Here is a 12,567-nt window from a genome sequence, read left to right as displayed (position 1 = left end):
GAAAGAGTTAAGCCTATTCTCCCCTTCTAGTTGGCAGAAAGTTTGCAGTTTAAAATTACATACTGACTCTCGTGTAGAGACACAAGAAATTATAGAGCAGACACTGTCCAGGACAACGTATAATTTAAAATGTACTAAAGAATGTATACCACATGGCAAAGTAAGTGAAGTGCTTCTTCAAATATAAGTGTTTTGCATAGAAAAGCTGTAATTATCCACTCCTAGGGAAATGTTTGCATTCATTCTAAATCAATATTTACTATTCATCTCTTGTGTTCAACAAAACAAGGATTTAACATTTTTTTGTTTTAATGAGGTACTAAGACTACAATAATACTACAATGTAATTGTCTTGATACAAAATATTGCTAAATTATGTTGCTATTTTGGGCAGCGAGCAGTTTTTAAAAGGAGGGGTATCCCTATTTGTGAAATGTTACTGCAGTAACACACAATTCAAACTCAGCCAAGCAGGGAGACTCACCACTTGCAAAGAGACATTAAGCCCTCTCTCTGTTAAGGCCCTTAACTAGGATCATTCGGGTGAGTCCTCTGCCTTCCCCCCGAAAGTATCAGCCTCTTTATAATGATTCCTTTTCAGCTGGCATCTCAACAACAACAACGATGCAATTTCTTTTTCTGGTTTTAAGGGTTTGTAGGTTTTTCTTACCCCCCAGCATCTTTCAGCTAGGCAGAGAGTGGGTGGTAATTGGCTGCAACTCTCTCCACGTGCCGGTTCAAACCTGTTGATGGAAATGGAGTTGCTTGCATTTCTCCCTCCTGGGACAGTCTGGGGAGGGTTTTGTGGGATAATACCTGTCCTTTATCTTTTTCAAGGAACTTAAGCTACCTTTAAAAAGTTTGATGTGTGACTTGGGGAGGATGTAACAAAGGAAAGAGCCCTAAAATTGCATGGGGAAGATCAGTCCTTCCTGTAGCAGGATCCTGCCAAAACAAGAGCATCTGAGAAAGATCAGAGTCCCTGGGAGCAGCAGCACATTTAATCACAGGCTGTGCCACTGCTGTGCTGTGGTTAGGGGGATGTCCTTGCACCAGGCATCCTTCAATTGAATTTACCTGGCATGTCTTAAGAGGTATTTCTTGAACTTCTCTAACTTCAAAAAAAACCCCAACAAGCAAGCATTTTTGGCACTGATGTGGCTCCATGTGAATCAAATCAGATAACTGGAAGCACTTTAGTTGCAAAATCCTTTAAAATCCTTTTTTTTAAATCTCTTTTTTTTTTTTATTCTTACATGCTGCCTACCATCTTCCAGGCTCTGGCCCACCCTTCCTAATACTAAATGCTTCCACTTCTGCTGCTAAAATTCATGGTACAAACTTAGGCTTTTGAGTGAATTTCAATCTCCTACTAGAGCAGATAGTCCTGTATTTTTTTTTCCTATGAGTCTGAAGTAATTCTTGTTTTCTGAGAAAATCATGCACATAAATAGGGTGAATAGGTCTGAGAGAAGAGCAGTCTCTTTCTCTAGTAAATGTTATTGTAACTGCTGTTTTAATTCTCCAGATATCACTCTCAGTGTACTGGGAACAAAAGGCTGTGTAGTGCCTGATCATTCAGCAGTGATCCGGGAAAAAAAAGCAGAAGGTTAAGAGCAAGTTCCTAAAGTCTGTAAAATCAATGGGACACTAGAAAGGGAACTGAAGTGTACCAGAAGGGACCTCTTGAGGGTCATTAAAAAAAAGCAGAAACTGATTATGAACAGAGCTTTTACCCGAAGAACTGGAGGGGGCCAGCAAAACCATTCTGCTGCACTCCAGTTAAATGTCTAATGGTGGAGACATTTTCTACACAGCCCATAAAGGATAATGAGGATGGCTTTGATAGCTTTCAAGACAGTTGTTCTTGTCAGTGTTCACAAAAACATGAGCTGAGCACGCAATCTCTGAACACACAGCTTATGGTGAGCGTAGATAGGCAGTGAAAGGAAAGATGGAATCTCAATATGGTGCATTTCACCCCTGTAATATGCTCTGTCTATTATGCATGAGAAAAATTGTATCAACTGAACAATACAACACAAAAATGGTGGCAGTGAAGTTTGGTGCTATACCTACCAGCTTGGTGTCTCACCTTGCTGCCATGTGGGATGTGAGGAGAGGTGGCAATGTTGGGTGATATGTGTGTATTAGACTAGATTTGTGCATCTCTCACTCCAGGGGAAGAAAAAAAAAAAAGCAACAAAAAGGAGAAATAAGGTTTTGACCTAAAGCTTGTTGAAATCTATCACTGTCAGCAAAATTTGGATTTGAACCTAATAGCTTTCTGCTCAGTTTGCACTGGGAAAGCAACCAGCTGAAAGCCTGAACCATGACAGTGGGAACTGGGATGTTTGTTCTCCTCCTATCTCTGACCTTGATTCTCTATGCGATTTTGGGTGAGTCACAGCTTTGCTGTGAGTCATTTTCCCAAAAATTAAAATTCAAACTTTTATGTCTTACTGGGGTATTCTAAGAATGGTTTGTAAAAAAACATTTGAGATGCCCAGTGGGACAGTGATTTAGAAGTTCAGGATGTTATTTGTCATCTTCAAAGGTAGGGAGCTGGTTCTGCTTTGCTTTTGGACTATTGAGCTGTTCTGTTTGGGAAAAATATTGGAAATTTCTCTAGTAAAAAATAACATTGTTATTTTGTTCTTTGTACTTCAGAGGAAACAAACCTTTTCACTAGAAACAGACGTTCACAGGGATGGACTGAATGTGAGTCAGTCTAACGGTGGTAGAGCCAAATTGTGAGACTTCTGTGTCATTGCTCTGTGATTCCAGCTATCTTCAATTAATAGAAAAAAATGCAGGAAATTCAGGTGGAAGGAATGCATGGAAATTGAAGTCAAAGAAAAATATTCCTTGTGGCCTTGGCAAAGTGAGATTTCTAAGCTGAAGTAGCTTTTAGGCAATTAGCATCTGCTGTGTGCAATTACCGAGTGACACGCAGCCGCAGATGGAGGGCTCCAACAGCTAGGAACCATCTGGAGTTTGGTCTTTACCAAGGGTACACTCTGTTCTGGGTTTCACCTGGTCTGTGAGACAGTTCTCCCTCTGCCCCATGTTGCGCAGGCAACCTTGAGTCATTGTTGGGGAAACCAGTGAGCTCATTCCTTCGAGTCTGTCAGGTCCAAAGCTTTTCTGAAGTCACCGGAAAGATTCTTGGTGAAGACCTTGACCTCTCAGTTGATGTATTGCCCTCAGTTTTCCAAAATGAGGTAAGTTACTCAGATAAAATGACTTTTAAGCCATAAGTCACTTGATATGCACCAGTCTCTGTTGGGACATACGGCCTAGGAACCTTAGCATCTGAAATTGCATATAGAAAACTAGGTCATACGGAGAGAATTTTGTCAGCAGGCTTTTGTATTAAAAAAAGAAAAATGTAATTAAGTTTTTCTTAAAGTGATAAGAGGTATCAAACCCAACCACAGAGACTAATTCTCTGAAGTAACCTAGTTTTAAAAGTGAAACTATAGTTTAGTTTGTGAAATTCAAAGAGTAAAAACCAAAACTGACAAACAGCTTCTGACTCTCTGTATCTAAACATGGGCCAACCTCATTTAGTCTATTTAAAAATTGTGTATTCATACTGCTCGTATGCCAAGCTCAGCATGATGGAAATGAAAATGGTTGAGGTATAAACCCTTGGAAAACAGGGTTTATAATGGAAACAGTAATTGACTCTTAACTACCGCATCAAAAATACAATACTATAATACAAAGCCCTGCTCTTGGGATCCCAGCTCTGCTTCTGACCTCAGGTTGGCAGACAAACACCTCACCACAGAGCTAACTAATGTTTATAGGTTTGGGCTTTTTGTTGTTAAGGTTTTTTTCCCTTGCAAAAGGAGCACGGCAAGTGAAGAAAATTTATAGGAGCAAAGCAAAGTTGGCCAACAGTTCAAAAGTTTTCTCTTGTAAGTTTTGGTGGTTTTCACTGATTCTCTCTCAACTCATAAGATTAAGAGATGCCATACTTCTCCTCTGGTTGAATGCTGTTTTGGCTGATAATTTTACTCATGAAGTTTGAATCATAACCAGGCCTTCATCTCAGCTTTACAATTAGTTCAACTGTTCCTCCAAAGGTCAGAAGTTTGGTTAATCTGAGCGGAGAAAACAAAAAAGATCAAGTTCTTTATAGCTGTTGGCTCCCTTATCTGCATGACTGTAAGAGGGTGCAGAGGAGAAGTGCTTCTGGGAATGGAGCAAAGCAAATCTATTGTTCTCATTAAAGATGCTTACCAAAGCTGTTATGGCCTTGGTGCCACTTTTGCTGTCAGCTGTGCTTGTCATGACATCTTGTCATTTTGGGGTGTACTGAAAGTACCACCCTATTTTAAATTCTCATTAGTGGTTGTAAAACGGAAAAGATCAGGAAGCTCATCAGGAGAAGAACAACCTACTCAGCCATGGTTGGTAAACCCTTTCATGGACATGTGAGATAAAACTGAGTATTATGAGACCTACATGCATTTAAAGGAAGAATAAAACAGAAACCAAGCAAGAAAGACAGATAAATTCTACTGAGGTGATGGGGCTTATGGTACTTTAAAAATTCTTGCTTCTGTGTATATCAAGTTCATGTTTTCATAGGAAATGAAGATAAGCAGAGGACACAGCAGGAGGCTCTCTGCCCCCCATAAATAGTTTTAGTTCAGCTACAGATTAAAAAAAAAAAGGAAATGCTTTGCTGTTCTTTAGGTATTGAAGATGATATATAGCCATAAGCTTAAGCCTTGGCCAAGCTGCACCCTCACCTCTACCAGCATCGCTTGTTGTGCTCAGCCCATGCAAAGGGGCCTCAGAAACACCTTGCTGGAGAGCAAGACCATGCCCAGACCCCCTGTCCCTGCACTGGGGAGCACAGAAGGGCTGCCAAGGGGAGTGAGAAATGCTGGGAGAGATGTAGGTGAGCATCAATGTTCATTGTAGGCCTTCAGCTCTGCCATCAAGGCCACTGGGGCAGGGGACAATTAGATTCCCTTTCGTGTGTGCGCTGGCCAAATCCATATTCTTCCAGATCTAACTCCTGCACTATCTGTATCTGTGCAGAAGGAGGGGATACACCAAATGAATAAAAAGACACGGTAATTTATTTAATCTTTCTTCCTATAACTTCTGAGCATGTGGTAAACTCTTGCAACAGATGACATAGGAACAAGAGCTGTAATGGTGGTTGCAAACACATTGCATGGGTGCACAGGTTGAGCAACTCAAGGCTTTGTTGATGATCACTGTTAGTGCATATAATATGTATTGTGAACCAAGAAAATAAGTATAATTTACCTGTTCTTAGACAAGTTTCCCAGTAATCGTCCCATGGGCACTGATTTTCCTTACTTTTACCCATTGAACACCCTTCGTTGCAAACCATCCTGTTGATGTTAGTGTAAAGAGGATCTGGGACCTAACACTGAACATTGCTCTTAAAGCTCCTTTTCCTGGAAAGCAGAAAATTTACCTTTCCTGACATCCAAGTCTTTACTCAAATACAACTCTATTTAAAAATCACTGGGAAATTGCCAGTCCAAATACCAAATAAAGGCTCCAAGAATCAGCTCTTTACGATGAGTGATTTATGATTTATATTTTAAACTATATAAGCTATGTATTTCTATTTGGATTTTGAGAAACAAGCCAGGAAAGAGGAACAATAGCTTAGAAAAAAATGTATACAGTCATGGAATGCTAGTACAGTCTTTGGCAAAGGATCAAGTAATGATAAGGCCTGACTCTATAGGGATATTAGTATTTTTAAAGCAATCAACGTGAAATAAATCTGAGAATGTATGTTGAAATTATGAAAAAATACAGCATGAATATGCATTTTGTAGTTAAGTGCTCCCTGTTGTTTTGGGCACATGTCCTGGTTTAGTACAGTCTTTGAGGAGGAAAAACCTGACTGGAGCACAGGCTACATTTCAAGTCCTATTTTAGGTGATTTGCAATCATGGATTTTCCTATTTTTCTTATCATTTTTCTTTGATTTGCTTTTTCAAGGGTATTATCCAACTTGGCTTGGCACGGTTCAAGTGCACAACTGCAACCTTTTCCATGACCCAAAAGTCAGTGCCACTCTGTGGGTTGGCAGTTTGCAAATAAAACATATCCTTAATGAAGTGTGGAAGCTCCTGTTCTTTTCCTTCCTCAGGAGACGTGCCTTAATCTCTGGCTCAGAGCCTTGTCAAATGCTGCAGTAAAGAACTGGCAAGCTCAATGCTGCTAATGGATTGAAATCTCCACCAGGTTGTTCATTTCTTGATTTCAATTTTATTTTTTTTTCTTCTTTTTCTTTCCCTCCCCCCCCCTCCCCCTAAATACTGCAGCAACTAAAGCATCACTCCAGTCCTCACTTATCTCTAATGATTTGTTAGGGACTTCAGTGACAACTCCATAAGACACATAAGAGAAATTTAAATTATGCCAGTAAAACCTACCAAGGGTTTGGTTGCTCATGTAGATCAATCATTAAGGGAAAAAAAAATAATATTAAAACCAGGGGCTGTTCTGCATATTTCAAGTTATTCCTGAAGATATAAAACTGTGGTATTTATGCTTATAGCTTGTGACAGGTTCTCTAAGTCATAGACATTGTGTCTCTTCTGTAGTAGAAGCTGAAAATGTTTAGATTATTTTTTTTTTTTTGCCAGAAGGTAACCATAAGCTATTGAATCACATCTAAATAGCTCACAAACACTGGACTGCAGTACTAGAAATTATGACAGTCATTTGGATTTTTCAGGATATGTTTGCCTGATGTTGGGATAAGGGTCACTCTCTCTAGTGCTGGCATACATTGAAAAAGCACATTTTTTTTCAAAATTCAGTTTTCTTTCTTAGCACATGGTTATGCTGGCTAATCTCAGGCTATGTTTTCTAGTAGCACAGGGGTTTTATGCAGCTGGACAAAACAATTTGTCAGAATTCATTTCTTTACTAAGTAATTTTGAGAAGGGTCCAGACTGGACCTGGTCAAGGTGCAAAACTCACTACCCACTTACAGCATGATTTGCAATAACATCTATTTCAACCTGTTGCTGTCCAGAGCTTACAAACGTTTTATGAGGAGGAAATTTAAAAAAAAAAATAATTAAAAAAATAAAAAAAAAGAAAAAGAAAAGAAAAATAATAAAAAATAAAGAGACAAAGCAAATGATTCAATCACTTGTACTAGGGGCAGGGATTTGTGTTGCTCCTGTAGCCTCTGGTAACCTGGTTCTGTCAATGTCAATAACTCGGTGACATCCTGAGAGGAGGAAAACCCATAGGCTGATGGGTAGAAGAAGCAGTTTGGTGCTAAAACATTATCAAATAATGCATGTGAGTTAGTGCTGTGCATTCTGAGTCACTGTGCTGGGAAGCTGCTGGAATGATGGGGCTCATTTGAACCACAGGAACTCCTGGAGAGGAAGTAGGCTGCCCTCAGTTCTGCTGGTGGATAGAGGAGGATGAAAAGTGGTGTTTTCGTGCTGCTGCCTTTTTGGATCCATTCTCCAGCACCTTACTGGAGAGACCTTGGTATGGTTTTTCTACTGAGTGGAAGTCAGGTTCTTCCAGCAGTGCTTTTGGCAAATCAGAGTGATTGTATGCTGCACCTAAGCTGGTGTTCTCCATAGAGTTCCTGTGCATCTATGGGAATTACTGAAATACTGGAGTAATGCTGCTTCTTGAAATATTTCCATCATCAAGGAACTGATATGACCTGCCATGACCTCCTGTCTCATTTTTTTTTGCCCTTTAAAAGGATTTCATGAAGTGTGTGAATGGAGTCAATCCATGCACCATTGCACATAGATGGTCTAGAACCTCTGCAGCATCTCAGCAGCTGCCTGTGCTGCAGGTTACTTAAAAATACTTTTGAGCTGCCTGATGAAAGAAGTGGTTTGCAATCTGTAAAGAGAACAGTTAGATTTAAGAAGGGAAATAGGATATAATATAGGAGTTGACCAAACTGAAGTGTTCTGTCAGTTCAGTCATTTTCTAGAGGAGAAAGAAAAAAGAAGAGCTGGAGCCCAGAGACAGGAATGGTGGGAGTTCTCTGGAGTGGGAAGGGATGGGAAAAGGCATGAATGGAGAGATTAAAAACAGATTTGTTTAAGTTTTGCAAGGATGGAGTAAAGAGCTTAAAATCTAATGTGAAATGAGAGGAGAAGACTTTAAGGAGCTGCTGGAATTCAGCTGTATTGTTTTGCTGCTGGATTTTGGATGAGTGACTTCAGACTTCAGGGTGCAGTCTGTGAAGCATGCACCAGTGAAGGCATCATCATACAGTTCTCTGCCTGAATGGACCTTGATCAGTGGTAAAGGCCCAAATTGACTAAGACACACATTAATGTGAGGCCTCCAGTTGTAAATCGATATTTGAAATAAATGGTTTTAACTGTTCATTATGGAAAGTTCATTCTGAGAATAATTATAAGTCTAAAAGTGAAAGTGAGATGTAAGTCCTGTGTTGATCTGCAGAGATTTGGCAGGCAGTGTACATATATAATCAGTCCCACTGTAGTTTCCATGCTTAAGATGGAGCCTGCAGCTTGTTTGTTCTGAGAAATACAGTATATTCATTCATCGTGTTGATTCAAATGAGGGCATCTGAAGAGTAATGACAACCTTACTCTGCAAAATGATCTGCAGAGGTTTAAAGAATGTACCTGCCAATAGGAAAATCAGTACACCTGCTGGCAGCGTGATTAGAGAGTTCAGCAGCCCAGTTTTAGCCTGTGTAAAACACGTGAGTTTGTAGCACTGGCTCTTGTGACTACCTTGTCCACCAAAACCCAGCATTTGTAACTTTACATTTCTTCTTTCTCTTGATAAAATTCTGTTTATGCTGCTCAATGTGAATCTTCCTGGACTGCACTGGATGTTTGGGCTGTATCAGACCCACATCAGGAAGCTCTGTGCTGACTGCTGCTGAGTTATTTTAGGTGCTACCTTTTTATCTTGAGGGAAAGCAAAGTTTTATTATTATCACTGCTTTTGCAGAGCAATACTTTTCTTTTATGACTTAAAGCTACATACATCTGTCATTCTAACTGAATGTATTTACCTTTTATTGAGGTATTTTACCTTTTAGAAAGTATGGTTACTGATTGAGTAGCACATACAGTGGCTGTGGGAATAGTTATTGTTTTTCTCTGCTCTTACATAGGTCTCATTCCTGGTTTTTCCTGCACCTCCTCCTCAAAACCAAAAAAACCCTTAGAAATAACAATAACAGTCTTGCTCTTTCTCTCCTTTCCAAGTAGGTAGGAGAAAATTGCTTGATTAGATTATAGGGTCTGCATATGTGTGTAAAGATTTTATTGTGGGAAATCTATACCAGAGCCAAAACGATTAATGGTAATTAATGTTCCCACGTTTAAGAACAAAAGAATTAATAGTGAGCAGCCATTTACCATAAAGTATTTCTTACCGAAAATAAAAATTCTGAGCATGTCACATAGATTTTTGGGAAAGAAGAAAAAGAAAGCTTAGGTAAAAAAACATCTCACTGTAATTTAAACCATTATTTTTCTGACAGCTTTTTATCTCCTATCTGGAAGAAATAAACATTTTAGATTTTTTTTATTAAAATAGTTAGGCTTTCAGAGAGTAATTTTTTCCCAGTACAATAATTAATACTTATTTCTGCCAGAAAAAAAGAAGTTTGTCTATGAGGCTTTTACTTATGCTTAGCCAGAGGTGTGAGTCTCTTAACTTAATAAATACAGCTCTAACACACTTGCTTTCTCTTTTCCAGTATGAATTTTGATGTTAATTAACATTCCTATAAAGACCAGGTCATCCATTAATATTGATCCACCTGCCTTCCTGTCCTGTGAGGCAGCTGCACCTTTGATTATTGTTTATGAAGGATGAAGTATGTGATATCAACTTAAAAAATTAGCTCCAAAATATAGGGTTAAACCACAGCCACAGTAAATTTCTAACTAAATAACAAAGGCTTACAGCAAGATTTCCAGACATAAGGGCTGGACACTGGATGTAGCCAGAGGAGTAGTTAAATGTGACCTAGTGAGCTCCTGCAAAATCCTCCTTCTGTTGCCTCTGCTCTGCTTATCCCCTGTTGTCTTCCATTGGCATTGCTTGAAATATCACAGCCCACCCATTGGGGCAGAGGGGCTGGATGGCATGGTTGGAGACTGGTGTTGGGCACTCACTTCAGAAAGGGGATTGCATCCATTTGGGAAAAACCTCTTGGCCAAAGTGTCCAGTAGAGAGTGAAAGTCCATCCTTTAGAAGGAAAAAAATTAAAGGGGGAGCATAAAAGAAAAACACTGTCAGGTGTCCATGTACTATTAACACAGAATAATTTCTACTGGATTCTGCTCTTACTGTTTTGGTAGATCTGGACGTGCTCTGCCGATGATCTGGATGTGGCTGGAGTTCCTGTGCTTCTGGCAAATGTGGTCAGTATTTAACCCAGACTGTATTTTTGTACTTACCATCTGCTTAATTCTGAATGTCAGATCCACAACTGGCCTGCTAGTTATTTCTATTCAGCTATTTTGAACTTGGCTCAGTGAAGCAGATAGGAAAGGATGTACTGGTTATGTTGAAATGTCAGCTGAGCTGAATCTCCTCCCAAAACCAAAACTTCCTTTGTGAAAATAAGAAAAAGGAGTGATTGATTTTTATTGCTGCTTCTTCCCCAAATTCATGCTTTCTTGGCTTTCTTGCAATTAGAAATAAATGGAAATATCATAATAAAGGCTGAGCTTGTAAGAATTTTCAATCTGATTGAAATATCAAGTAGATGGGCACACCACACTAAATCTTTGTTAAGTAATTTGCAGTAAAATTCTGTTCCCAGGTATGGAAAAACTCCAATATGTGACTAGCCTGGAAAGGTATATCTTAAGTGGCCTATTAGATCTCAGTCTCCCATTTTTTTAACCTGACCAGGCTACTCAGATGCTTGTTCAAATATATGTGATGTTTCTAATAAGAAAATAATTGGAAAGGTTTTAATGACTCTGCAACTTAGAAATCTGGACATCAAGAAGGAATACTGGGAAAATTACTTACAGTAACTTCTTGTAGCAGCAATTACTTAACACTCAGGGTTATTTTTATACTTCACAGGTCTGATTCAGTCTTAAAGTTTTGATATCTCAGACAATGCTCAGCACCTTTACCGACAGATGCACAGAGTGGATTAGATGAGCAAGTGGGCTGGAGAAGATACCTGCTTCCAGTCTTCTGATGTACCTGAAGGACCTGCCTCTGGAGGTAGGACTGCTGCAGAATGGCAGGAGGATTTAAAAAAGGATACTTCCTTTGTGCCCATAACTGGGATTGTATTGGGGAGCAAATGGGAAAGTCAAGCTTTGAACTTGTGGGGTTTTGCACATCTCTTAGGGCATCGGGTCTGTCTTTGCAATATGGTTACAATCCAGTAGATGTTGGAAGTGTTGAAGGGCTCCAGAATTTCCTCTGGATCAAAAAATGGCCATTTTACATTGTTAGGGTTGAGGGGAAAAGGTGTGGGAAGGAAGGTTTCTTTGATGTGGTCTCTTATGCCGCAACTTATTTGCAAAATGTGGCCCCCAGTGCTGCAGGCTGAGATTGAGAAGTGCTGTGGTAGGATTAGAAAGAGGTTTTCATTAGTCTGGTTGGATCATGTGCCCAAGTGGTTCCTTTGGAAAAGGTGCTGCATGTGCTTCATCTCTCTGAGAGATAGCTCAGCCTGCCAGACCAGTGATGGGACAGCCTAGGTGGAGATCTCTCCCTGCATTCAGCCCAGAGACACCCTTTGGTGAGGTGTTTTGTTTCCTCATCCTCAGAAATGGTCACGTGGCATATGCAGTACAGGTGAATAAATCTGTGTCACACAGAGTCTACATGCTACCCAAAAGCAGTTATTCAAACTCTGTCTGCCAGAGATTAAAACGTTAAACTATGATTGTAAACCTGATTGTAAACCATTATTCAGAGTCCTCTTGGTTGTTCTCAGGTGCCTGATTTTGCTTATGGATCTCTGAATCAGCTGAAGGAAATGTAAAATCAAATGTAGACAGACAGCTCCCTCTTGAATACACATCCACAGAGGCTCAGGAACACTTGTTATGCTAGCAAGGGTGTGGAATAAATTATGCTCAAGAAATTTGCTCTAGATCCACCTATTTTAGATGATAGGCTTTGTGTGCAACGTGGGAGCCCCTCCTTGGGGAGCTGCCGTCACCTTGGTGCAGACAGGTGGATCTGGAGATGCACGGTCTTGTGGAGTGGCAGAGGACCAGCAGATCAATATTTAATGTGAAGGCTGCTGCAGCCCTGCACATGCATAATTTATTCCTGCTTTTGGGTACAGATGGACCTGAATCAAGCCATGCATCCAGACTACAGGGGTATTAGAAGCGGTTCCAAGAGCTTCAGATTGTCCTCATGCTCAAAATGGGGACATTTCTAAAGCAAATATTCCACCATTTCCTTCCTCCCTCTTTTGCACAAAGCAGAAAGAAACACTTCAGGGAAGTCTTTGAAATTTGTGTCCAATTACACTGACTTTCTCTCGTTGAGGACATAGTAACACTGTTTGTATTTCAGAACAGA

Source organism: Chaetura pelagica, unplaced genomic scaffold, assembly GCF_000747805.2.
Source record: "Chaetura pelagica isolate M959 unplaced genomic scaffold, ChaPel_1.0 scaffold575, whole genome shotgun sequence".
NCBI lineage: Eukaryota > Metazoa > Chordata > Aves > Apodiformes > Apodidae > Chaetura > Chaetura pelagica.
This window is presented reverse-complemented; position numbering follows the sequence as displayed.